At 41.5% G+C, this 26,605-nt stretch overlaps 1 protein-coding gene and 1 long non-coding RNA gene across 14 annotated transcripts in view; one reads left to right on the forward strand and one right to left on the reverse strand.

Moving 5' to 3' along the window:
* PALLD (palladin, cytoskeletal associated protein) overlaps nt 1-26,605 on the reverse strand; it is a 216,413-nt gene that overhangs the window by 75,776 nt on the left and 114,032 nt on the right. The window lies entirely within an intron of this gene.
* LOC310852591 lies at nt 8-25,046 on the forward strand. Its single transcript, XR_014568297.1, has 4 exons — nt 8-85; nt 15,840-15,999; nt 24,090-24,247; nt 24,902-25,046. It is a non-coding gene; the product is annotated as an uncharacterized lncRNA (long non-coding RNA).

Below are 26,605 nucleotides of genomic sequence, written 5' to 3' on the forward strand. Positions count from 1 at the left end.
AGTACTGGTTGAATGATTCTGACGTCATGTGGCAATATGCCAACAACAACAACAGAAACAAACAGCAACTATTCCACTATGGTAAGTATGGAAAGGCCCTAAAAGTTTCTATACTGAAGAAGCAAAAGAGCAAGAGGAGGGAAATGGAGGTAGGGGAAAACAGGGAAAGAAAATGAAACTGTTTCAAGTCATTTATCCAAAGCTGCAGCAAGTGGGGAAGGAGTATAGCTGTCAACATTTCCCTTTTCTTGCGAGGAATCCTGTTCGGAATAAGGGAATTTCCCTTTAAAAAAGGGAAACATTGACAGCTATGGGAAGGAGGAGGTTGAGCCAAACACTTCCCAGAAAATAATAGGCTTTGAGAAGTGATTTAAAAGTAATAAAAGATCTTCATGCAGGTGTTCTGAGTGACACACTTTTTCTGCAACTGCCTCCAGACCGCACCCATTTCCCTTACAAAAAAACATTGCTTAAATAATTGCACATTCTTTTAACAATGCAATTAAAAGTATGCATAACAAATAATCACGGAGATACCATGGCAGATCAGTAGAGACTAGGGATGGGACCCACCTGCCAGTATATATAATAGGTAGTAGATGAAAAAGGAATAACATAGCCCAACCCTAAAGCAGGCTCTAATGATCTCTCTTCTTTTCCTTTATTACTTCCATACATAACCAGGTACAGTATAATCTTAACGAAGGACCCTAGGTCACAGTTGCTGAAAGCATGAGACACAAAAGAAACCAGAAGCTGCTGACTTTTTTCTGACTTATCCTTCCCCATTGAATTTAGCAATATATTCCAGGAGTGTGCATGCTAAAGTGCATGCTAATGACTTTTCACCTGTAATATTTTCTGGATTTATAGCTATTTACCACCTTTCAAAAACGTCAACAGAAGGTGTGTTTTTTTTGCATTTTTGTTGCTTGTTTATGAATGCCTTATAAAGCTTACAGGGCAAAGTGTGCCAGGCTGCCGAACAATCAAAAGAAAGAACAGCTGAGCAAGATCACATTCCTGCCACACAACTTTTATAGCAGAGTTGCCAGAAATGTAGGGGGCAAGCCCCTCCCCACTCCCTGGTTCTCCTTTGCCATTTCTATTAGCTGGGCACCTGGTCAGCATTTGTGTGGCGCCTCAACACAGGAAACGTTGCTGAATTACTTCCTGTCCCACTCCCACTCCATCCTACATAGGGAAAGGGATAAGATGGCTTTTTGGAAATGGTATAGTCCCCCCCTCCACAGAGAATAGTCTTTAGAACTGCAATGTTGGGAATCTCCGATTATTATTATTTAAGTAATTACCCATTGCCATCTTTCATATTTGCTATAACATCTAAGCACAATGAAAATGGGCCCAGGCAGTTGTTGACATAGCCCTCATCCTATTGCAAAGCAGAGGAGGGCCACAGTTTTCAGAATACTACAAGCATTTTCAATATTAAAAATAGACTAAAAATAAATAAATCACAGAACCGCAAGCTGTCAACTGATTTGATTAAACATTTTCAACCTAACTGATATCTCTGAGGAGGGAGCATGTACGATCGCCCTTCAGTTTTCAAGGGAAGAGTTGCCCATTATTGTTTCTTTCAAAGAAAAGCTCTACTAAGACGTGGTGCAAAAGTTCTAAGTTTGTCAGAGTTGCTGGCAGTGGATTTAACAGGGATAAAGATAGATGGGTTTCCTACACTTTGCTACACAAGAACGTATTCCCTCTCTCCCAGCTTTCCCAAAAACCTTAACATGCTTGTATTGTGAAATACCAGGGCTCCAACTTCCTTATTTGGTTGCTGGAACTGTTCTTTGTCTTGTTCAAACATTCTGGGGAAGCGAGCTGCCTGCCTCCCCTCCATCCATACGGCCTCCAGTCCTCCCCCCCCCCCCTTCATACATACTGTCTGGCTTCAAGCAGGTCACTCTGACTCAGCCTCCTTTGTAGCTCGCAAACCAATCCCACAGCAGTTATGCCCATTTATGGAGTCCCTTTCCTTTTGGAAATCAGCCGGGGCAACAGGGAGTTTTCAGCTGTTTGGAAAGTTTTGCTCCACTGCAGACATTGAAGTGAGCACAAAGCATGCGTTTTTCTTGTTACACAGTTTTGTTGCTCCGATCAAAAAATGTGTGTGAGAGACAGAGTTTGGGGAAAACAGCCTAAACACATTCCCACAGACTTTTTGCTTCTAATCTCTTGTTGCAGTTTATGCATGCTATTTTACAAGATATTAACAGTACAGACCAGAGGAGCAAGTCCCTCCAAGTTCCATTGGAGTTAAAGTGCATTTAGGACAGCAGCCTTCCTCTTTAATAGATACCTCTATCCTGTACCTTTCAGATCTCAGTGGAACTAAAGTGAAGGACGCATCTTAAAGAATAGTGGTACCTCTAATTACGAACTTAATTCATTCCGGAGGTCCGTTCTTAACCTGAAACTGTTCTTAACTAGAGGCGTGCTTTTGCTAATGGGGCCTATTTGCCGCTGCACCGCTGGCACATGATTTCCATTCTCATCCTGGGGCAAAGTTCTCAACTTGAGGTAACTCTTCCAGGTTAGCAGAGTTTGTAACCTGAAGTGTTTGTAACTCGAGGTACCACTGTAAAGTTAGATATTTAAGGGCTGGTCTACTTGTTTAGGCAAAGTATAAGCCCTCCCACATATTCTGGGGGTGGAGCTGGTATGGCACTAATAATTTAAGATGAAACAATTGCTACAGAAATGTTTCCTAAGACATGGAACACTCAAACGACAGAGGAAGCTGAACTTTGTATCATACTCCCTGCTTTTCACATTTGCTTATAGTCACGCGGGCATTTCACTGAACCTTTAAGTCTTCTCTTCATGAATGTAACTACAGACAAGACAAGGCTTAGCAAGTCCATAGGTTTTAGGGGACGCAATAAAGAATTTGATTCTGACACATATTCCTCAAGATTTGACTGCCTAGAGATTCCTATATGTACTGAAAATACAGTCATACCTTGGAAGACTAACAAAATCTGTTCCGGAAGTCTGTTCGACTTCCAAGACGTTCGAAAACCAAAGTGCAGCTTCTGATTGACTGCAGGAAGCTCCTGCTGCCAATCGGAAGCCACGGAAGCCCCGTCAGGATGTTCGGCTTCCAAAAATAGTTCGCAAACCAGAACAGTCACTTCTGGGTTTGCAGCGTTTGGGAGCCAAAACGTTTGGGAACTAAGCTGTTCCAAAATGAAGGTACGACTGTACATTGCAGGAAATGTTCTAGGTAGGATGGATGATTACAAAAAGAGGATACCATCCAAAAAAAGGAGTATATAGATTGTATAGATTTGATTATTTACATAGATAAAAAATTAGGAAAAATTCTATAATTTGTAATTTAAATAAGAATAAATCTCACCATAGTGGGTAAGATTGCAACCAAGTGACCTGCATGCCTGCTTAGTCTGCTGCCAAGGTGCTCACTGTTGCTGGGCAACTTCCAAGGTTCCTGCTCTCCCTTCTTATGGTTAGCTTGAAACTAGACCTGGACCAGGCAATCCTTCAAAGAGAAGACTCCTTCAAACAGAGCACTGTGTTTTTGCAGTGTAGGACACATGGCCACCTTAGTTACAGGACACACACTGTCCTGGTTCTGATGGTCATTTGACACTTCATAACTGTGGTTGTGTCCAAGTATTGGGGCTGAACGTTCCTCCTTTGCCCACTCAAAGATGTTGTCTGCAACATTACGTCCTGCTAAGCTTCTGAAGCAAGTCGAAGAAAGCTGACTAAAAGAGTTTCCTTAAAAAACAAAAGCAAAAGCGATGTTTAACAGAATGCTCATTCCCACAATGGATCTGGTTGTGCTTCTTATTGAACAGCTGCAATTCAAAACGCATCCAGCAACTTTTGCCATCTTGATATGGAAGGCGGAAGGTGCATACGTGCATAAATCAACACACTTTTCAGAAAGACATTTCCAAATACCCCGCCAAGGGGTAAAATAAAAGCACAGGCTTATCAGGGAGAGATAATGCAAAATAGAGACAACTCCGGAACACATCTGCCTGCAGACACTGGAATATATATGAGTAAGCACTCCAGCCCATCTGCTACGCAGTGGCTCCGATCTAACACACAGTGAAGAATGAGGAAATCCATTGTTTCTTTAACTTACAACATGCATAATTCCATGTTGGATTGCGACCACTGCATACCCTATCCTTTATTGGTGTATTGCTCTTTTGGGATGTGTACTGTGAATGTGGAAAATCACCTGAGAAACGGAAAGGGATAGTGAAAGAAAGGGAACCAATGTTATGCCACAAGATCCTCCCCCCCCCCGGCATTTGCCAGTGAGCCACCATCCATAAACGATACAAATTAGTCAATTGTCAAGAACAAACAAACAAAACTCCACATGGTTCACCTCGACATCTACTAGCAAATGTCACAGTTTGTTTCACAATGGAAGCCTGTATGTATCTCCAGAGATGGAGCCCTGGTTGTGTGGAGTTTCAGCATTTGTTTTTCAGACATCCATGCCTAATGCCTGGATGTGGGCTGGGGAAGCTTCATGTCACTGGGTACAGAACCAGCCAAAAACACTTAGCCTTGAGAATTTGAAGGATCACTGAGAAAAGCCAGCATTCAAAGAATTTCCGTCATTTATCATAACGTATAAATACATAGTATGGGAGGACAACTTAGCCTTTGCCTGCCTGGTGTGCTCCAGATCTTTTGGACATCAACTCTCATCAGCCCCATCCGGCACACCAGGTTAGAAAAGGCTGGCTTGGTCATATGTAATAAGCCCACCAGCAAATTGAATGCCGATACATTGCTATTGTGTTTCCACTTTTGCTTGCCTGCCCTGTACTACATCGGCTCCTTCGCATTCTGTAGCAGGAAACCAAAATGTCCCAATTCACCTGCAATGGATGTAACACAACACCTTACCATCTCAGCTATTCATGTGTGGCACATTCTCCCTCCCCTCAACTCAGGTAGAGGAAGAGGTGACAGGAGTAATGACCAAGCAGGTTGGGGAACAGGGTAGGACAAGACGGGCATATCAGGATTTGATCTGCTGATGTGCTAGGCTAGAGAGAGGTGCTAATACAATAAGAGAACTGACAGCATTATGAACTTCATTTTAGTATTTTCTCCCATCATTAGCTTTCCCATAGATTCCGTATGCAAGAAGCATTCTTGGTGGTCAAATCAAAGAGCATCTAATTGGGATTTCTTTTCCCAGAGCAATGTAAATGATGCTTATTGATTCCTTTCTATTCCTTAACACTTTTCATATAGCTGCAGTGTTTCCCTGCCCTTCCTCTAGTTCAAACAGCCCTATTGAACCACAGCTTTAACACCAGAAAGGCAGCAACCATCTCTATTACAACAGAAAGCCAACAAACTGCAGGACGGAGATACAGTTCCTAAATGCAATTTGTAACGCCAGGTAGAGATGATTGAAAACAGGAGCAGTACACCCTGCATTCCAGACATTCCCCTAGAGGGGTTTCACCTTCTCCAGGGGCTGCAGCTGTATCATGGAAGCAGATTTGGGGGGGGCAGTGATGTGAAACATTTATCTCCTCTTGATGGAATCCCCTCAGTTGCACAATTTACACAGCTGATAAAAGATCTTAGCGAACAGGCAGCAGGAAGAATCAAAACACCTAGAAGGGCTATAACCATGTTTTGGATCAGTGAAAAGAAAGCTTAGACTAATTTACTTATATTGAAAGCCTGCCAAATCATTAGAGTTCAGACTTGTTAACAACACATCCTCTTCTCACATATCCTCCTGCTCACTATAAATAATAAATTATATCCTTCAATTATAATTTGCAGCAATTTAGCTGCATTTCATAATGTTTTTCACCTATAAATTACATCAGCCTTCTGGGTTTTTTGGTTTGTTTTTAATTCAATTTGAACCACATTGTTAGCAGTGCAGACACTTAGGAAGACAATGAAGACAAACCTCTTTGTTCCTTTTTAGTGGGATGGGGGGGGGATCAGGTGGTGCTTAATCTAATTCCACTCGCCCCATTCTTTAGCACTTCTGTTTTGGTCTATGATTGTGCTGCAGTCCTTTTTTTCTTTTCTTTTCCTGGGGGGTACTCAAAGGCACACAGTACCAGCACCCCCAAATGTTCAAAGTGTGGCACTTACTATAACAACTTCATGGTGAGTACCAGCACCCTTTTTTTAAAGGAAAAAAAAGCACTGGTGCTGCAAGTTTCTAATTATACATAATCTGCATTGGATGAAGAGCAGGTACAAAATTATGTTTAAAAACGTTAAAGAGCTGCCTATTTATAACATCTGTTTTCAGTTGCAAATAATTAGTTAAACAATGGAGGATAATCACAGCAATAAATTAAGATCTATGGAAGATTCTAGTCTGTTCCTGGGAAGAATCGCAGAATGGTCAGTTTTTGTCATTAAAGCCCGGTCTTCATTTCTGGTAAGATTTTTAGTTCTTATGTCAATTGTGAAGGATGGAGAATACACTATGTGCTAACATTCTTTGTAGATAAAAGCCTTTTAACAAAAAGAAATTTGATCAGCTAAGAGAGCTCTTACCAGCTACTGATGAACAAGAGAATAATTTGGCTGCACATTCCCAAAGAAAAAAAATTCCTTCCAGTAGCACCTTAAAGACCAACTAAGTTAGTTCTTGGTATGAGCTTTCGTGTGCATGTACACTTCTTCGTGTGCATGCACACGAAAGCTCATACCAAGAACTAACTTAGTTGGTCTTTAAGGTGCTACTGGAAGGAATTTTTTTTGTTTTGACTATGGCAGACCAACACGGCTACCTATCTGTAACTATTCCCAAAGAAGACCATTTTGAGAACCTTTCCCCAAGAATCTAGAACTAACTAACTAGGATATATTTGAAAAAGACTTAATAGCTGAAATGGATCTATAACAGGTTGTTCCTCAGTTTATTATGGTTCATTGCCCTGTTTTTATGTCCATTGAAGTATATTACAAGTTGTGGATCTTATGGTTGGTTGGACATGTTATACATGGACCCTTTTTGCATATTGTACTTTACTCATACATAACTCCGTATGGGATGGTGACATTTCACATGCACAGCACTTTTACATGATTGTGGCCCATTTACTGGCCTAGTGGTACGTTCACAGGCTCCTAAAGAACTTCCATGGAAACATCAGCAGAAATTAAAGGTCAGTGGAGTTCTACTTTAGAATGACCCCACCCGTTCTGAGTCACTTCCCTCTATTGAATTTAATGTCCCTTATTGGTATTTTTGACACCCCACCCCAACTTTATTATCTTCTAGCATAAAATATATTTGAAATATATTCTGGTAGAGTCTCACAGAGGTATATTATTTTGAGGTTATTATTTCAGTTGAGCTTATTTCTCTCTAATTGTACAGATGTTCAGTAGCATTTATCCAATGAGTCAGAGACACTGTAACCACTTTATGTGCTATCAAAACTATTACACTGGATTCCAGTTTCAGGTAGCTGTTTATTACCCTTTAAAGCTCTAAATGGCCTAGGTTTATGAAGAGGCAGGTGCTCCGACACCTGGAAAGGTCTACATACTGTGCACCTGGGGGTGGGGCTAGCCTCCTGTGGGGGTGGGGCAAGAGTCCCAGGGGGAGGGGTGGTGATGTCACCCCCCTGGGATGACACTCGGGGCAGACTGCACCCACTGCACCCCCTTCCTCTGCCAGTGAGTTTATGGCATACCTACAAGATCATCTGTCTACTCACCAAGAACTGCTGGACAGGCTCTCCAACAGGTAGCTGAGATGGGGCTGGTTGGGAGCACAGGTGAGAGCTTTCTTTGTTGCCATCCCTAGGCTACATCACCAATGGTCCTCCCCTAATCTTAAGAATCTTATTCTTTTGCTTGGGTTTTAACATGCCAAACTGAAAGACTTTGTGTTTGTTTCATCAGCTGTGATCCTGTTTCTTAATCTCCAACTATTCAGATTTTGCTGAAATGCTGATCTTGGGTTGTTATCCAATGCTGAACCAGTGGTAAGGGAATTCCATTTCCTCTTCTCCCTTTACAAGATGTGCTGGAGGGTACCCTTACCAATTTTGAGGGCGTGTGTGTTGGGGGCAGGGGGAAGCAGCAGCTGGGTGGGACAGGAAATGGAAAAGAAAGCACTGCATACATGGAAGTTGGTTGCAGCAGTTAAGGCTGCAGCATCAATAAGACTTGAGCATCTTTTAAAAGTAAAAGGCAGGCTATAAATATTTTAAGCCTAGTTAGATCCTTGACAGTGTATTAATAAAGCATTTTTGCAGTACAGTCCTATAATACCTACTGAGAAGCAAGCCTGGGTATGTTCAAAGAGGCTTCCTCCCAGGTAAGTGCATATAGGATTGCAGCCTAAAGATATACATGATACCTGAATAATAATTAAAAAATGAACACGCACGCACAACCACAAATACCCTTGGCAAAGCCAAGCCTATAAACAGTAAACAAACTGGTGGTTTAGAAAATAAATTAAAGCAAAAATAAGATAGTATTCCTTCGACCTCATTGATAGGGAAATAATTTACTCTGGTAAGCACTTTAGGAAGATTAGTAATAGCAGGAGTTCAGTATTACTAAAATAGAAAGAGGAACTTGCAACATTTCAGTGAAGTGAAATTGAACCCATGAAGTGATGTCCAATATTGCACAAGGAAGGGGATAGCCATGTACACTTCTGACTATTGGGGGAGTATGACACAGCAACATGCACACATCACACAATTCTCATTGTTTCATGATGCCATCACTCACTGATAACTGAGCTACACTTCAGGCAAGTGACCTCCATGACATTTACTTCAAGGTACCACAAAGTTTCATCAATGGTGCTGAGTAATTGAACAATATATTTCACTCTGGCTTCATCTAGAAACCTTTTAACATTTAAACCATCACTTCAGTCCTTTTGCCTAGTTTAAAAAGAAGTGTCTGAGAAATGAAGACTACAATGTTCCCATAATTTCCTTATCAGCCCTATTGTACTCAAACTGTGTTTTTACATGGGAAACCACCCTATACCTAATGGGCCTTCGGTCCATCTAGCTCAGTATTGTCTATACTGACAGACAGCAGCTCTTCAGGGATTCAGACTCTGTTCTCTTCTAGTCTTACCTGGAGATGTCTGGATTTGAACACAGGACCATCTGAATGCAAAGCAGATGCTATACCATTGAGCTCCAACCCTTCCCCTGGAAATTTCTTTCCAGGTATCCTATATACAGTATCCTAGCCATTGTAAGAATACATAATACCAGTACAGTCATACCTCGTAAGTCGAATGCCTTGGAAGACGAACGTTTTGGCTCCTGAACACCCCAAGCCTGGAAGTGATTGTTCCGGTTTGTGAACGTTCTTTGGAACCCGGACATCCGTCATGGCTTCCGATTGGCTGCAGGAGCTTCCTGCAGCCAACTGGAAGCCGCGCCTTGGTTCCCGGATGTTTTGGAAGTCAAACTGACTTCCAGAACGGATTCTGTCTGACTTCCGAGGTACGGTTGCACTTGGTATGCATAATTGGAATGCTATATTTAACAATGCTATATTTAACAATGCAACAAAGTCTATTAAAGCCTGTCTCTCTGTCTTCCTATTATTGATCACCGTATACCGGAAGCTCATTATCTCCACACTAAATATGTTTCTTAATCCCCTTTAACGTCTTCAGAGAACAAACAGCTGTTAATCTGGACCCTGACGGCCTACACATGCATCACATCCAGCACTTATGGTCTGTTCTATGCAAACAGTAGAGCAGCCATGACAGATTAAAATGGATGACACGTCTGTGTCCTTCCTGTGGAAGCTGCTTGAACCCGAGTGCACATATTTGCTGCCAATCTGTCATCTTTTCTTGAGTCAATCTTACTTTCTTCCTAAGTGATTCAATGTCATTGCACTGCCATCTCATAGTTAGCTGTTTCTTTAAAAATAATAATAATTATGTTGGGCAGTTTCCAAATAAGAAAGTCCAGACTTCATCTGACATTTCCTCCTCAAAGTCTTTATGCCACTTTTCATGTATTCATATTTCACTGATACTTCGAAAATATTTTCTTCCTTCTTGTCTTCATTAGTATTTAAAACATACTTCCCACCCACCCCTTATTACATATTTGTTTTTCAAATACAGAAGTAAAGAAAAGACTATTGTGAAATAGGCAGGCACATATTTGATATAATGGGCTAAAAGTTCTGCTTCAATGGTAAACACAAACTGTTACCTACAGCTTGTTTTCAGGGAGAGGGTGTAGAATATACACGCAATCCCTTATAAACATTAATGATTTCTATGTTTCTTACGTTGCAGCTTCACAACAATTCAACACCCCTCATGCACAAGCCTATTTCATATCAATTTTAAGTTCAGGCAGAGAAATATATATATGCTGCTTGTTCCAGAATAGTCCAACAAAACTACTTATTTAATTGCCAAGATGAATTCTGGTAAAGGATCACTGACAACTGTATATTTTACTTAAAGTTTTCTATGCCAATAAAACTAAGCAGACTGTGTGCCCCAATGATTTTGCCATAACATGAAACACATGTTTCAAATTTAGAAGCAAGCTACAATCCTTGTTAAAATACAGCATGCAGCCCTTTACATTAATTCGTAGGCCTTAGTAATTGCATATTACATTGACAATTGTAACCTTTCAAAATAGAAATAACATGGCAAATGGAATCCATTAAAAAAAGAAAAAAGAAAAAAAGACAAGCCCTCACATAAGAAAAATATGTGCAATTAACATTTTTGCCAAACTGAAATGAAGCTTCTTCCTAGACTTGGCAAGAGAGAGAGAGAGAGAGAGAGAGAGACAGACAGACAGACAGACAGACAGAGGCAGAAAGACAGACAGAGAAAAGACAACACCACACAAACACACTAGTACCCTATGAGCAGATTTTATAATACACCATTGTTTACAGCTCTGCGGGGCCTATTCTGGCCTGGAAAATCTGTTCTGAAAGACTACTGTGTTCATTTCACAACCTCCACACTATGTCATACTGTAAAATCATGCTGTTATGAGTGTGAGGCAGAAGGCTCCCTCCGTTCTCTCACTTGGCCTTGACTGGAAAGGGATATATAACACACAGGCAACAGGATTTTAAGCAGTGGGTGGAGGAAGTTGACTAAAGAGAAGACACACTGCATAAATAGTTTTTATAAACTTAGAGACTATTCTGTCTCAAAATACTGAAACTAAAGGACATTCAGTGTGAATTTAATTGGCAATATTAGCTTCAGAACAGACAAGACAAGGTGTGTTTTCATGAAACTAGGGTTGCCAAACAAGGCAGAGGCAGGCAGAGGGCAGTTTTTCTTCTTCAGAGCCAGGCTGCACTGCACACTATGCATTTTTTAAACATAGAAACCTGGCAACTATGGTTTGTTAAGGATTCTGGAAATTGTAGCTCTGGGTGGGGGGGGGGACTACAGTTCCCAATATTATTTGGGAGAAATCATGTGCTTTAAATTATGGTGTAAACACATCCATATTTGCTAAATAAGCAACCAGAAAGCTGAAAATTAAAAATGACACTCACAACTTATGATAACTCACAAGTTATCAAACTTGGCAGTTCTGGGCTAGTTCCCTGGACCCCCAAAAGAACTATTCTCTTGACTTTACTCTATGAACTGGTCTGAACTCTGCCCCAACTCCACTCAAATGCCTGTTGTTGTTGTTTCAAGAGTTTGCTATTTATTTGCCTAAACTGTTTAGTGCCTAAGAAACACTAAGTGTTGCCTACAAAATGAAAACTACAGAACAACATGCAATAAAAACAATCACAAAACTTGTATAATCACACGCATGCACAGCTAAAAGGTCTGGACTAATAAAAATGTTTTCATTATGTGTGGAAAAGAAACCAGTGGTGGTACCAGACAAAGCCCCTTCGGAGGAGATTTCCCCACCTGAAAAAGGCCCCATCTGTGGTTACCATCCTATGTCACTTCAGAAGGCCTCAGGACTCGAATAATAAAAAATTACTTTAACATACTGTGCAGAATGTACTTTTGGGGATGGAGGGGATACAACGACCAAGAGATTTATGTGTTAAAACATTCAGGAAACTCCAGAAAAAGTTTGAGGGGGCTTATATTGCTTTATAAAACAGGGGTAGGGGACCCCAGGTCTGGGGGTGAAATGCAGTATCTGGCCTTAGGACACTCCCCATACCACCCTCACTCCCTAGGCCACATATTCGCCTTGAGTGCCATTTGTCTGGCAGGAATTGGTTCTTAAACACTTGCTTCTTGCTTGGCTGGACAGAGGATAGAGAAGGGTGTGAGTACAGAAACTAGCTTACTGCATAAAGGTAAAACTCACTTTCCTTGCTTTGTACTTTTGCCCTTGGCCTACCCGCTGTCATGTGCTCCCCAGAAGATAGCAAAGAAGGGAATGTGGTCCTTGAGTTGAAAAAAGGGTTTCCACTTCTCGTGCAAAAGACTCAAGGGTGCTTGTGTGGACCTATACTTCAGATACCTGGTGTCAAGGGCTGGTTGGACACAGATGAATGGTTGGAACCACCAAGTGAAGAAGGCTCAGAGCCCAGGGAGTGGTGGTGGGACAACAATAAGTCGTCAGAGGGAGAAGACTGGGAAGAGGTGTTGGAAACTGAGGAGGTAGCAGGGGTTAGTGAGCTGGTAGAGTCCATGGCAGAGGGAAGTCCTAAATCAGAGGCAGAAGCTGAAGTAGGAGGGTGGGAGGAGGAAGGCCAAGAGGCAGAGAGGACTTAGGCTGGGGGAAGAGTCATGGGTGTCTCCCCCACCTACTGAGACAAGCTCCCCCCGCCCCATGTTAGAAACTGAGATATGAAAGCTAAAAGCTAAATGGCACCTTAATCCTAGGTTATGGGCACAACAATGGAATGTCTAGGTGCTCCTTTTGGGTGACAAGAATACAAAGCTGGAAATGAGTAAACAGCAGCTAAAATATTATGTTCATTTTTCACATGGTCTAGTCTTCCCCTGCCCACCTCCCTAATAGTCTTAAGAGGGTCTCTTCCCCAGACTTCAGAGAGTAGCTAAAAGCGGGGAGGCCTCCTTTCCTGCCACTCTGCAGTTTTAATCTGCAGAAACTGCTTGCACCAATGAAATCCGCTGTTGCAAAATGTGCCTAGAAAAATAGGAGTTTCAAACACTGCTCCCCCTTGGTTTCCCAGAACTAGAAGAGGCATGAAAGGGGTGCAGATGTAGTCTCTGATTGCTTGGAAAAAACTCATGGAGTGTAGGGGACTTGGGCAGCTGTAGGAAGGCAAGGACTCAGTAGTCTCAGTACCTGCTTCCTTGAGGCAAGATGAGTTGTTGTGCTCATTAGGCCTGACACTTCTGTGCAGATCATGTTTTTGCTAATAAAGTGTTAAGTTCAACTTCCACAGTGTGATTTTCTTGCTCCTGACACCTGGCTTTCTTGAATTGAGAGGTGTGTGTGTGTGTGTGCGCGCGCACACACACACACACACTTGTGCTTGCATGGAGAGAAAAATGGGGTTAAAAGGGGTGCATTCACATACACCTTATTTATATTTTTGTGCCCACAGGGCACCTGATGGTGTCCAAATTGATTTTTTAAAAATCCACTTCCATTTATATATTTCTCTACCTCACAGCAAAAGCAGAGGTCTTTTATCTCTTGTCCTTAAGGGCCTTTTTGTTAGCTTTTCTGATTTGTGAGATGTGTTCATGGCCACCCATGGAGCAATCTCTAAAGGCAGGGCAAGGATGGATTAGCAGGACATTACACAGCAAAGCCCTGCTTCCCTTTACGACTTCCCATCAGAGACTTAAAATCTGAGTCAGTCAATTATATCAGATCATCAGTAAACAGAAGTCTGGAATTTTATCGAAGAGATGAACTAATAGTTTACACAGATAGATGAAAAAAAGCGGCTGTGAACTTCCTTTGGCTACTTCCCCTCCCCCTTTTAATAACAACAAAAAAGTCCCTGCTGCTAAAATGGAAAGGTTGTGCTATTTTGTTCCATTTCTAAGCAGATACATGAGCAAACAAGCATGCATACCCTGGGGAGGAGAGTTTATTTTGTATGGTTTGTACAATTCAATTCAAAGCTGGCGTGTTACAGTCATTCTAGTGCACTGTGGTGCCTAGACCAGCGGTGCCAGAAATTTGAAGGGAGAACTGGGTTTCTTTAACTGCATATCAAGAAGCCAGAACCAAGAGCGGAACTCCCTCTTCCATTTTCAGCCACTTAAGTGGAGCCATGAGAGATGGGCTGCATTTGAAAGTAACTCTTAACCATAGCTTTAGATGAATGAGCTTAAATGAGCCACAGGTTTATATGCTCTTCCTTCACCTCTCCAGTGAAGTTAAGAGAAGGTGATTGGAAGCTTCCGCTTCTGTAGTTTAGCGTGTCAAGTGTAACCCTAAACTGCGGTCAATAATGAAGACAACCGAGCTTCATCAACTAGTTTTGAGACTGGTTTGTTTCTGCCAACCATAGTTAAGATTAACCACAGTTTGGTCTGGGTTTTAATGATACAGCAATCTGCCACTGATTTAAATGGAATTGAAAGCTTCTGAACTCCTCAAATCCATGCTGGAAGAGGAGGGCACAGACAAGCTTGAAGCTTAGTGTGACCAGTTGTTGTACAGTGGTACCTATGGTTAAGAACTTAATTCATTCCGGAGGTCCGTTCTTAACCTGAGGTACCACTTTAGCTAATGGGGCCTTCCACTGCCGCTGTGCAATTTCTGTTGTCATCCTGAAGTAAAGTTCTTAACCTGAGGTACTACTTCTGGGTTAGTAGAGTCTGTAACCTGAAGCGTTTGTAACCCAAGGTACCACTGTAAAACTAAATCACAGTTTAGCATTATGTCCAAACCAGTGCAGTGTGTTGCCTTACCCAGGAATAAATATCTTGCAGAAACTTTCCTAGGCAGCCAGGAATTCAGCTTTGTAAAGAAATAAGTACAGTGTTACCTCGGGTTATAGACGCTTCAGGTTACATATGCTTCAGGTTACAGACTCCACTAATCCAGAAATAGTGCTTCAGGTTAAGAACTTTGCTTCAGGATGAGAACAGAAATCGTGCTCTGGTGGTGCGGCAGCAGCAGCAGGAGGCCACATTAGCTAAAGTGGTGCTTCAGGTTAAGAACAGTTTCAGGTTAAGAACGGACCTCCAGAATGAATTGAGTACTTAACCCGAGGTAACACTGTATCACACTTTTGAAGGGCTATGTGACACTTTGGAAACTAAGTTGCCTCTGCCTTTTCCCTGCAATCTTTCTCTGGCCCATAATGAAGAACACAAATTATATGAAACATTTTTACAGTGCAAGGAATGTTAAATAGTATATATATTCTGGAATGGTATATTTATCTTCTGAAAGACAATATAGATTCTTCTCCTTGAATTTCATCACAGCTTGAGTATAGACCAACTATCCATCCAGTCTTTCATGCAAATTCCCACATATGCAATGATGTCCCAGATATGAGCCAAAAAAAACAGCTCTGCAGACCTCCAAGAGACAGTAAGATACAAAGAATCGGCAGACTTTCAGATTTACCTCCCCAAGTCACACAGGCTCCCCAGACATGCAGACACATGATATGCCATCAACTACACAGGGAAGCATCACATTGATTGGCAACCCCTCTTAACTTCTTGCTGGCAACTGCATTTACTACTTACCAAGTAAAGAGAATTCAATTCGATTTTAAAAACTGTAAGCCATTATCAGAGCACTGTGGCCTAGATACATGGACTATAAATTTGAGAAATGAAAGTTGGGAAATTAAACCATGTAACAGCACTGGCTAACAACATTTTCTCATTGTCTGGGTTTTAGCTCCTGCTTCACCAGGCTTTGAAACTGAACATCAAATATGAAATCCTCGACAGCACAGACATAGCCCAAAGAAGAATAAAACCACGTTGAACCAGCAGCTGCAAAAACATCAGCACCTGACTGCTTCATTATCTTCAATAGCAATGGTTTATACCACATGGTAATTACAGAATGCTAATGAAAAGCCTTAAGACTTTAGAGGATTTTTAGTCTAGCTGGTAAACAACTGCAATTTTCAGAACTCTGTTTACTCAATGGCACTTGATTCTGGTAAAGAGTAGAAATTCCACCCCAAGCTTTTTCAGTCATGGCGACTACTGAGGCATTATGGTAGCCTGACAAGAGTTTCCAGCCACGATGGCAAACCACAATGTTAAGTGTAGTAAGTAGCAGCACAGAAATGTACAGTATTCAATCTGTAGTTCAGCAGATTGAGACAAGCTGGCACACCTCTGGCCAATTTTTGGAGGATCACCTATGGGTGACTGTTTGGTGGGAACATTGCAAAATAATGCTAAGCAGGGCCTGAACTGATGATCCAAGAAGCCAGTTGTGTTCTTAAGCAAGAGTCTCTTGGAATCTTATAGTAAGTCACAAAGTCAGTGCTAGGTATAGGAGGGCAGTTGGTAAAATGCCCACTTAGCTCAACACAAGCCACACCATACCCAGTGAAACCTAGCATCAAGAAACCTCTTACCTGTCATTGTCAGAGTAACAGTTTTAATTATCCTTATGGTGAAGGTTAAAAAAAAACCAAACTGGCATATTGGAAGCAATGGATGTACTGTGTATTTAGACAGCACACTGCAGTTGTGCTCTGAAATGCTTTCATAAGAAAGCAATGGCTATGGAGCATGAGAGAGAAACCCAAGTGGAAACTCAGCATCGGCATAATTTAGTTCCATTTGGAAAACCACAATGTGGTCCTTCAAGTCTTAAGCTTCTTGCAGTACTATAAGAACAATGTTTGCATGCAATTCATGAAACTGTGTTTATCTGAAGTTAAGGGTGTGTGAAGCACAGGAAAAGAAGCAGCATCTTTACAGATATGGTGTAAAAAAAACAACCTCCACCTAATACTAATTAAGATTAAAGGTGCTCCAAGTGAAATATGGAGCTATTTTTGAACAAATAGCATTTTACTACTCTAGGAGGCACAAAATAATCAACATAAATAGCTCATCCAGTGTGAAACTGAATTTATAGTGCCATTCTGTTTTCCCTAAGAATATGGGCACAGATGTATGTCTGCATTGCATGAGGAAAGTCTCACTGTTAGCTGACAGAAATAATTAGAAATTATTGTCAACAGGCTGAATGGGGTGAAGAGATGGCTGAGATGAGAATGGCCCAGCCATCCCTTCACCCCATTCAACCTCTTTTCGTTATGACAATAATTTCTAATTTTCCGAGTCAGATCTGAGGTATTGTGTACCGCTTAGCTTGTTTTTATTGAAAATAATAAATAAACGCAGGAGGTAACAATCCAACACCTTTCTAAAACATGCAGCTAATGAAACAAGTAATGGCGTAGCACACCTTGTTAACATCTGTTTCATTACATAAGCTAAAAGGAAGACTTCCTAGTTTGTTTGCTGCCTTACATAAAGAGAAGAGTGAAGAGGCTGTATGCATGGCCAAAAGGAGCCAGCAATATGGGATATTAAACAGAGATATAATTGTCTGAATGCAGTCTCTCTTTATAAAGGGATTATCAATGCCTGGAGGTCAGAGTACAGCCCGTCACGACAACATCAATCCCCATTAATGAGTTTTAGAATGTCTGTAAAGGGATAAAGATTACTACTGTCATTAAGTTATTACTGTAATGATAAAATCATGCACATCTGCAAGCATCAGACTGGGCACCCTATTCTCAGATTTAGTCTTTTGGACAAATACCTCTTCATAAGCATATATGCTAATACCTCTTCATAAGCAGTGATCATGCAAGATGATGTGTGTGACTGCTTTGTTAATGCTTCATGGTTTATTGGAGGTTGCAGTAAATCTTGTGTTGCAAGAATCATGTATATTAATAATTCAAATATTAAAGATATAAACCAGGACCTGGGAATTGTGATAAATTCTTACGAACCATAGGATTTAGAGAAAAACATACTGAGAGCTGCTTTATAGTTGCATACTGGCTCTTAAGTAGTTAGGGCACACTGTAGTCACATGTTCGTGCTTTTATCCGCAAGTATAAAACATGTTAAAAATGAGCACCTAACATCCAGCAAGTTTCCCCAGGGCCTGCATTGTGCCCACATCTAATCTAAAAGAATGTTCAAGCACAGATAAGAGAAATGATCAAAGAATTTATCTTTTTAATACTATTTCCCCACACACAACTGTTTTGTGTCATGTTGTCAAAGGTTGCAAAGGAATAAATATCTGGCTTCTACTTCTATTAGCATGCTAAAAGAATCTTTTCTGAACATTTGTAGGCCACGCTAATTAACTGTGTCAGGTTCAAGGCTGTTCTTTTGAAAATTTCTTTATGTTCTCTAGCTCTTTCTACTTCCATATCTCTTTCAAAGGAGCTTATAAAAATGCATCCCTTCCTTGCCAAGGAATTTGGGAGAATCAAAGCAAGAATGAAAACGCTTTTGCATTTTTAGTTAAAAGAAAATAAGGACCATTTTTATTGCAAACACTGCCATATATATACCTAGTCCCCATTTGCACATCATGGTAAACAAACCATGGTTTACTATACACAAGTAAATTGTTTCTGTGTTGGTCTGTCATGGTCTTCCTGCTGGGGGAAAACAAACCATGTCTAAATGAGGGATTGTGGTTTGTTTCACTACTAACAAACCATGATTTGTAGCCAAGGTTTGTTAGGAGCAAAACAAGCCATGGTATTTGATTCAGATGCGATGTTAAGCCTGGGATCATGATTTGCGTCTCCTCAGCTTAAGTGGGGAGAAGCAGGACAGCCCAGCACAGTAAGCTGCTAACTATGGTTTAAGGTAAAGGTAAAAGGACCCCTGACCAGTAGGTCCAGTCGTGGCCGACCCTGGGGTTGCGGCGCTCATCTCGCTTTATTGGCCGAGGGAGCCAGCGTACAGCTTCTGGGTCATGTGGCCAGCATGACTAAGCTGCTTCTGGCAAACAAGAGCAGTGCACAGAAACGCCGTTTACCTTCCTGCCGGAACGGTACCTATTTATCTACTTGCACTTTGACGTGCTTTCGAACTGCTAGGTTGGCAGGAGCAGGGACCGAGCAACGGGAGCTCACTCCATCACGGGGATTCGAACTGCCGACCTTCTGGCTCTGTGGTTTAACCCACAGCGCCACCCGTGTCCTTGCGCCACCTTTACTGCCATGCAAACAGGGCCACCACATCCTGTGAGCATAACTCTATTCATATAGCTCTGGCTCCAACCCAGTGCCTTACAAACACCCATTATATTGCAAATCATCAAAGAGGCCTGTGTCCTTAAAAAAATTCTGCACAGCCCCAAGTTATGAGTGCAATAAATAGCACTTTAAATATTGTTATTCGCATGTGCGTGTATGTACGCCAGGAAGGAGGATTTATAAGGGGGAAACTGCAGGCTTTATGTGTAAAAGAAAAGGCTTCAAATCATGGAACATGTAGTGACAGATGCCAAACAAGTACTACTATCTTGAACTCACTGGAGCAATGTACTTAGAATTAAAAGATCGCATGCCCAACACCCACAGCAAACTTGTGCACTTAGTATTTTCAGCAAGTCTTGCATTTGTACTCAGTCACAATATTACACTGTTTATATAAAGTTGCTATGCAGCAAAATAAAAAGGGGTTAACTTTGGCTCCCCCAACAGAAAAGGTTCTCTGGCAGGAATCAATGAAGCTTGTTTGGAAAAGGATTTGACATGCATACATTCTCCTGCTGAGAGCTGGCAAAGGAAACCTAATATGAAAAAAAGGTTCCTGCCACATCAAAGGAGGCAAGGCTGTATCCCTTCATTTCTTTCCATACTTTCCTTCATGCCTTCCCTATCCTTTAGCTGTGTGGTTGATGAAGTCACGCCATTCACAATGGATCTGAAACGTTTTAAATGAAAAGAACAAAAGCTATGACATTTTGACAATTCTCTACACTTTAAACAGAAAGTATTTGTGCAATGTCACAATACAATCCAGCACGAGGAATAAGAAATTAACATTCATTTCTCTGCATTCCTAGATCACATGATTATGAGTCGATTTAACATAAAGCATCTGAACGTGGAAATAGAGCTTATTTAAGGCCCAGACATTCCTTTGTTTACTTACATACTAACTATATTTTTATCCAACTTTCCAGAAAATCATTGTCTCCCAAAGCAGTTCACATCACTTAAAAAGAAAAGGCAACACTGTAAGTTCTACAAAGATGTAAAAAGCAGGAGGGAGATCAGTTCTTTAAGGCCAGAACAAAGTTGGTGAGCTATAATTGGGCATTTATATCCAGTCTGGGCTAGGTTGATCTTCCTTTTCTGCTGTACTTTCTGTTTAACCTCTGAAGATGTCATCTTGCTGCAAGTTCCACCAGCAAGGAACAACAGCAACCAAAATATCTTACCCTTAAGGTGATCAGGAGTTGGCAGCTATGCATCTATTTTTACTTCTTTTGTAGAATAAGGATTTCTAGGCTGCCTGCCAGTCACAGTCCTCTGCTTGTTTATCAAGCGAGAACCTGTAGGCAGGGGTGGGAACCATTTCCATCTGGGAGACCAGATCAAAAAGTGCCACGCCTCCTGTGGTCCACATCTGACAGGCAAGCAGGTCCACAGACCATCACCAACGTAGATCCAATCCCACTCCAAAAGCAACAGGGCTTGCATTTGGAATCAAATTTAAGCAACACCTAATGCAAGCTGCAAAGTAACAATCAGGAGTGTATTCTAACATTCTCTCATATTCGCTTACAGCAGCAGCTTCATCTGTCCTATGTCTGATGTCATACGGTATCAGATAAGTGACAGGTTGGTGCGGACAGCCAAAAATGGTCTTACTGACCAAACTGGTCTTACTGACCAAATGGCCTGACAGGCCTAATTTGGCCCATGGGCTTGAGGTTCCCCACCACTGCCACAGAGAAAAGAAGAGGAGAACAAGGACTAAACAGACCACAAGTAGATGAAAATAATTTTGCATAAGCTATTAAGAGGCAATGTTTACAACCCTTATGGTTCGAGGTGCCAAGGGAAGCTGGCCAGGACACGCCACCAATGCATCTCCCTGGCACACAGTGTGGAGACACAGTTGATGGCAGTAAGGGATGGTGTCTTCTCAGTGGTTGCACCAAAATTGTGTGACGTACCTTGCTCCATGAGGTCCCTCTAATTAGCTTCAGCTAGTTCATAAATACATTTTTATTCTGCTTGCCAGGTACGTGTACCCCTGGTCTCTACCTTTGTTGTACTTTCATTTTATTTTATGACATTGCAATGTGACATTGTTGTTAATCACCTCTCCTAGTGCACATACATTAGAAGGATTGGATATAAATCTGTTTCAGTGATGAGGAACCTATGGTTCTCCAGATACTGCTAAACAACTCCCATTAGCCCCAATCAGCATCACCATTAGTCAGGGATGATGAGAGCTGGGAGTCCAACAACATCTGGAGGGCCACAGGTTCCCCATCACAGCTATAAGTATTTCCTTCATTCTGAAATACCTCAGCCATGACCCTTTAGACGGCATGCTGACACTTTCCATTTTCTGGCCAGGTGTAAATTTTTGCAAAGGTGAATCTGCAACACTCAAGTTTGCAAGAACAGCAAGGGGAGCCTTAGCAAAATCCACACACACACCCTGCCACCTTTAATTTAGTCACTCATGCACCCTGGTGGTCTTCTACAAAGAGCTGATAAAGGAGAGCGCTGCAGGAGATTAGAGGGTCAGGCCTCTCTGCCCCTTTCTCACTTGACGCTTGTTCTCCAAAATAGTCAAAACAAGCTGAAGCATTATGCTCCATGTCCCTTCGTTTTCTTACTGGCAAGGCTGTGCTCTCCATGCCTGAAGAAATATGCTGCCAAGAATGTTTAGGAAAGGAATGTTAATTATTTTCTATATTGTTCTCCTCTTTCTGCATAACAAGGAAAGCAAGGAGACAATGATGTTTTCATTGCGAAAATGATTGTGGATAGAAGCATAATAGAAGGCACAAGGGTTTAAAAAGTTAGTCCTTGAAATAGGCAGAAACCACCACAGCAATTTCTGCCATTAATCTTTGCCAAGCACACCAAGTTGTTGCCCAGTATTCTTGTTTCACCTCTTTGCCAAATTCAAGCAGACATAATAAGCATAAACAAGAGCAGTAAAAGAAGTTTTGTCCCTGTTCAAAACATGGTTCTCCCAAGAGCAGCAAGAGGAGAAATTAAATGCCTTTGTCTGGTTGAAGGAACAGACTAATAATAATCCAAATTGACTTTTAGACCTTTGATTATAAATTTATATCCAGGGTTCCTAAAGTGAAATCCAGGCTGCACTTCATTTGCAAAAACAAACAAACCACCCAACAATATTGTCAAAGGATACCTGGAAGCCACCGCCTTCAACCCAGGCAAGCTTTCTCCAAAACACACAGTCTGTGGCTGGCAGTCAATGATTATTCAGTAGTAAGGAAAGCAAACTGTTCGTGTTCATGAACTTGCCCACTAAAGCCTTCTTTAGAGGCATTCTGTAAGCACTCTCACTTTTGAAACTCGGCTATGAGAGAGAGGATTTTTATATGGCAGAATCTAAACTATGCAACTCCCCTCCCCCCAGGTTATATTTGCTTACTGCCACCCTTTTCTCTACTTTAGGCACCAGGCCAAGTCCATCCTGTTCTCTCGAGCCTTTTAATGACTTTTCTTTTACAATAGCAGATCTTCTAGAATTGCCTTTAGTTGCAAGCCCCACTGTCTTGTCACCTGCCATTTTATTACGATTTTTAAATGTTTAAACATATAAACCGGCGTGCCAGCTGCAATGCTAAGCTGGTAAAAAAAATCCCTAGGCAACTGTGTTACCACCTAGACAGCCTTGACTCCAGAAGCACCCACAAGCTGCACATTCAATCCTTCAGGGGGAATGCAATCCCATCAAGGATATATTGAATCCCACCATCCCAATCATGTGAAGATAAATGATCAAAGCTATTTTAAAAGTTCAAGGAGAAAAGCAGACTGAGATTTGTTTCGTAATCTCATTTATACTCAATGAATATAAATACGCTAAACCATACTTCTTGTTGTTTTTAATTAGTAATCAATTTGCTTTGTTATTTATTTTAAAAGCAAACCAACCAGCCAACTATTATAAGTAGCTTACAATGGATGTCCCCCACAATAGATAATAGTAATAAGAATACCACAATTCTATTATCGTTCTTATCTGGAAGTGTCCCCTATACAGATATGAATATGCTCTGTCCCAGCTTCTGCCAACCTAGCAGTTTGAAACCATGCCAGCGCAAGTAGATAAATGGCTTACGCTGCGTTGGGAAGGTAAATGGTGTTTCCGTGCACTCTGACACTTGTCACGGTGTTCTGTTGTGCCAGAAGCGGTTTAGTCATGCTGGCCACATGACCCAGAAAGCTGTCTGTGGACAAACGCCCAGCTCCCTCAGCCTGAAAGCGAGATGAGCACTGCACCCCAGTCGCCTTTGACTGGACTTAACTGTCCAGGGGTCCTTTACCTTTACCTAAATATCATATTTTTCACTCCATAGGACGCACCTTGTTTTAGAGGGGGAGAACAAGAAAAAAAAATCTCCCCCTCTCTGCTCAGCGCCCCTTCAGCAAAGCGGCAGGAGAAACGGAGCCCCTTCCATTTCTCCTCCCACTTCGCTGAAGGGGCGCTGCGCAGAGAGTGAAAGCTGTGCAGCACTTCTCCAACGAAGCGAAGCCAGGAAAGCAAGAGGGATTGGTGTGCACCGACCCCTCTCACTCTCCAGGCTTCAGCGAAAGCAACGCGAAGCCTCCGGAGTGCGGAGGGAGCGCTGCTTCTGCACTTTGGAGACTTCGCGTTGCTATTGCTGAAGCCAAGGAGCCTGCATTCGCTCCATAAGACGCACACACATTTCCCCTTAATTTTTTGAGGGGAAAAAGTGCTTCTTATAGAGCGAAAAATACGGTATGCCTCCAAAAGCTAATGCAAGGTATCTCTGGAATTGGGATTGGAATTGAAACTTGTAAGATACCCTTCATAAATTTGTTGGTTTCTGCTTAAATCTTGGTTCAATTTTGTGTGTGCTTTTCTCCCGCAACTATTCCAGGAAGCACAAACAGTACAATTATGACCCACCTGAAGAGAAGTGGAAAGTAGCTCCCTCCACATTTGGGCACTGCAGCCCCCTTGAAGAGGATGAAGACACCACTAGGGCCCTCATGCGAAGGGGCACCACACACATGAACTTACATCTCCACGTGGGAGGTAAGTCTATCAGTATCCACAAGAGTGGCTCAAGTCAATGCTGCCTCCCCAGCTGCAAAACTGGCAAGAAACTCCTACACTCCCAAGATACTGGGCCACCAGTATGTGTGAACTATCATTTTCATTCCAGTTGCTGTTTCTGCTTTGCAATGTGTGCTCAACGAGATTTCTTTTTTTGTAGCCAGATGTCGTACACTAATGGATTTCAGCTCTGGAGAGTGTCTTTATTCCGTGATGACACAATGAAATAAAGCCACTCTCTAAACTGAAATGCAACACTAAATGGCACTTGCATTACACACTGGCGTGGAGGGTGAGAATGTGCTCTGTTCAGTAGGATTCTTTTCCTCTGGGAATATCCATGTATTGTTTCAAGCATGGCCATCTTTTTTTAAAAAAAAATATGAAGAAGCGACCTCATGTTGCAATTATTTTAAGTATTTTGCAAACTAAGACTGTAAGACAGTTATCTTTTAACGCAGATCTTTTTCCTTTCTTTTCTTAAAGAGCAAAACCGAATGGCATCATTGCAGGAACTAGGCTCTCTCATTTGTCTAGAAGCCAAAAGGGACAGCAAGATAAACAAGAGGGCTTTTCTTTCCTAGATTGTTGTCACATCTTTGGTTAATCTTTCTTCCATTTTCGGTATTCAAGAAATATATCAACAGACACAAAGCTCAGAAGAAAATGCCATCTGGAGCTTGATCTGACTTTGCTGAAATGAACCATCATGGGAGTGAAGCAATAAAAGAGACATGAAATCAAACAGTGTAACATAAATTAAATCAAGCCCACAAAACTCTCTTTCCACTGGGTTTTTAAAAAATATATAATTATTAAATAGAGGTCATTTCCTTCAAGATACTATTTTCTGCAAATGGAATTGTAAAGTTTAGTAAGACTGATGCTAATTAAAGAGCACCACAAGATGGAACACAGATGTTTCTGAAAATGCTAAACAGTTCTTAATAGCATTTTAGCCTGCATTCCCAAACACATTTTCAGAACAGCACTGTTCTTCTGTCTGTTATGCCTGAAATGCATGCATTTTAAAAACAGGGCTACTTCTTTCAGCTGCCCCTAAACAGTACAGGGAAAACCATGTAAATGCCAAGCAGAAGCTCCTGTTATGGACAGCTGTGTGAATCCAAAAGATATGGGTTTGCTGGGTCAAAGAAAGGGCTTTTATAGCTTTGGTGTGACCATAAGACATCATGCACTGAATATGCTGTCCAAGCAAATCACAGTGAGGTCCTGTAGGTAGAAGACTTATGACACTTACCTGTTGTCAGCTCATTTATTAATTTGTAACCTGCCTCGACAACTCAAAGACTCAAGCTGAATTACTATTTAGCAACAATAATGATAAATTAAAGAATTATGACACAGAGGAACAGTAACACAGAGATAAAAAACACCATTATCAACTTCCCAAAAAACACTATCAACTTCCCAAACCTGACAAACTGGATTTTATATCTCTATAGATAGACAGATATCTAACCTCCTAAAATGCAGGAGCCTGGAAGAAACCTCCACCTTGCTATCTGAAGGGCTGGAATCTGCAGCAGGGCCATGTAGACAGAAGGGAAGAGGGCAAACTTGGAGAGAGCCGATGTGTCATGTTCCAGTGGCTCTGATGCATCACAAGGAATGAATCTAAAACAGGGGGTCTTTCTGCACAATCTAACTACACAAAGAGAAGCAATCCCTCAGTTACAGAGGAGTGACAGATTTTCCTGGATGGAAACTGTGCAACATTTTGCTGTGCAGCCCACTTGCTAAATAACTGAATTATAATTCAACGCAACACAGTAAAAGTAATTCTAGTAAGAGATCATACAGGTCATTTTCTAATACTGTACAGTTGTACCTCGGGTTACATACGCTTCAGGTTACAGACTCCGCTAACCCAGAAATAGTACCTCGGGTTAAGAACTTTGCTTCAGGATGAGAACAGAAATCGCATGGCAGTGGTGCGGCGTCAGCGGGAGGCCCCATTAGCTAAAGTGGTACCTCAGGTTAAGAGCAGTTTCAGATTAAGAATGGACCTCCAGAATGAATTAAGTTCTTCACCTGAGGTACCACTGTAATTACAGTTCAGGATTCTTTATGAAGCAGTCTCAAGACTGCATTAGACCATCTGATCCAGTATTGCCTAGTCTGACAGAAGCACTCTGTCTCACAGACTTCAGCGTCAAACCTTTATTTCAGCTTAACAGTATCAATTCTTTCGTCTCTTGGAAATGGCAGTACTAAGACAATAAGGAATAGTGTATGGCCCTAGTTAGAGTGAGGTAAGTGTGCCGTATGATCTCATTTTGAAAAGTCTCTTTCAGTGGGTGTGGAACAAAAAGA

Source organism: Podarcis gaigeae (genome assembly GCF_964106915.1).
Source record: "Podarcis gaigeae genome assembly, chromosome: 9".
In the NCBI taxonomy this organism is placed as follows: domain Eukaryota; kingdom Metazoa; phylum Chordata; class Lepidosauria; order Squamata; family Lacertidae; genus Podarcis; species Podarcis gaigeae.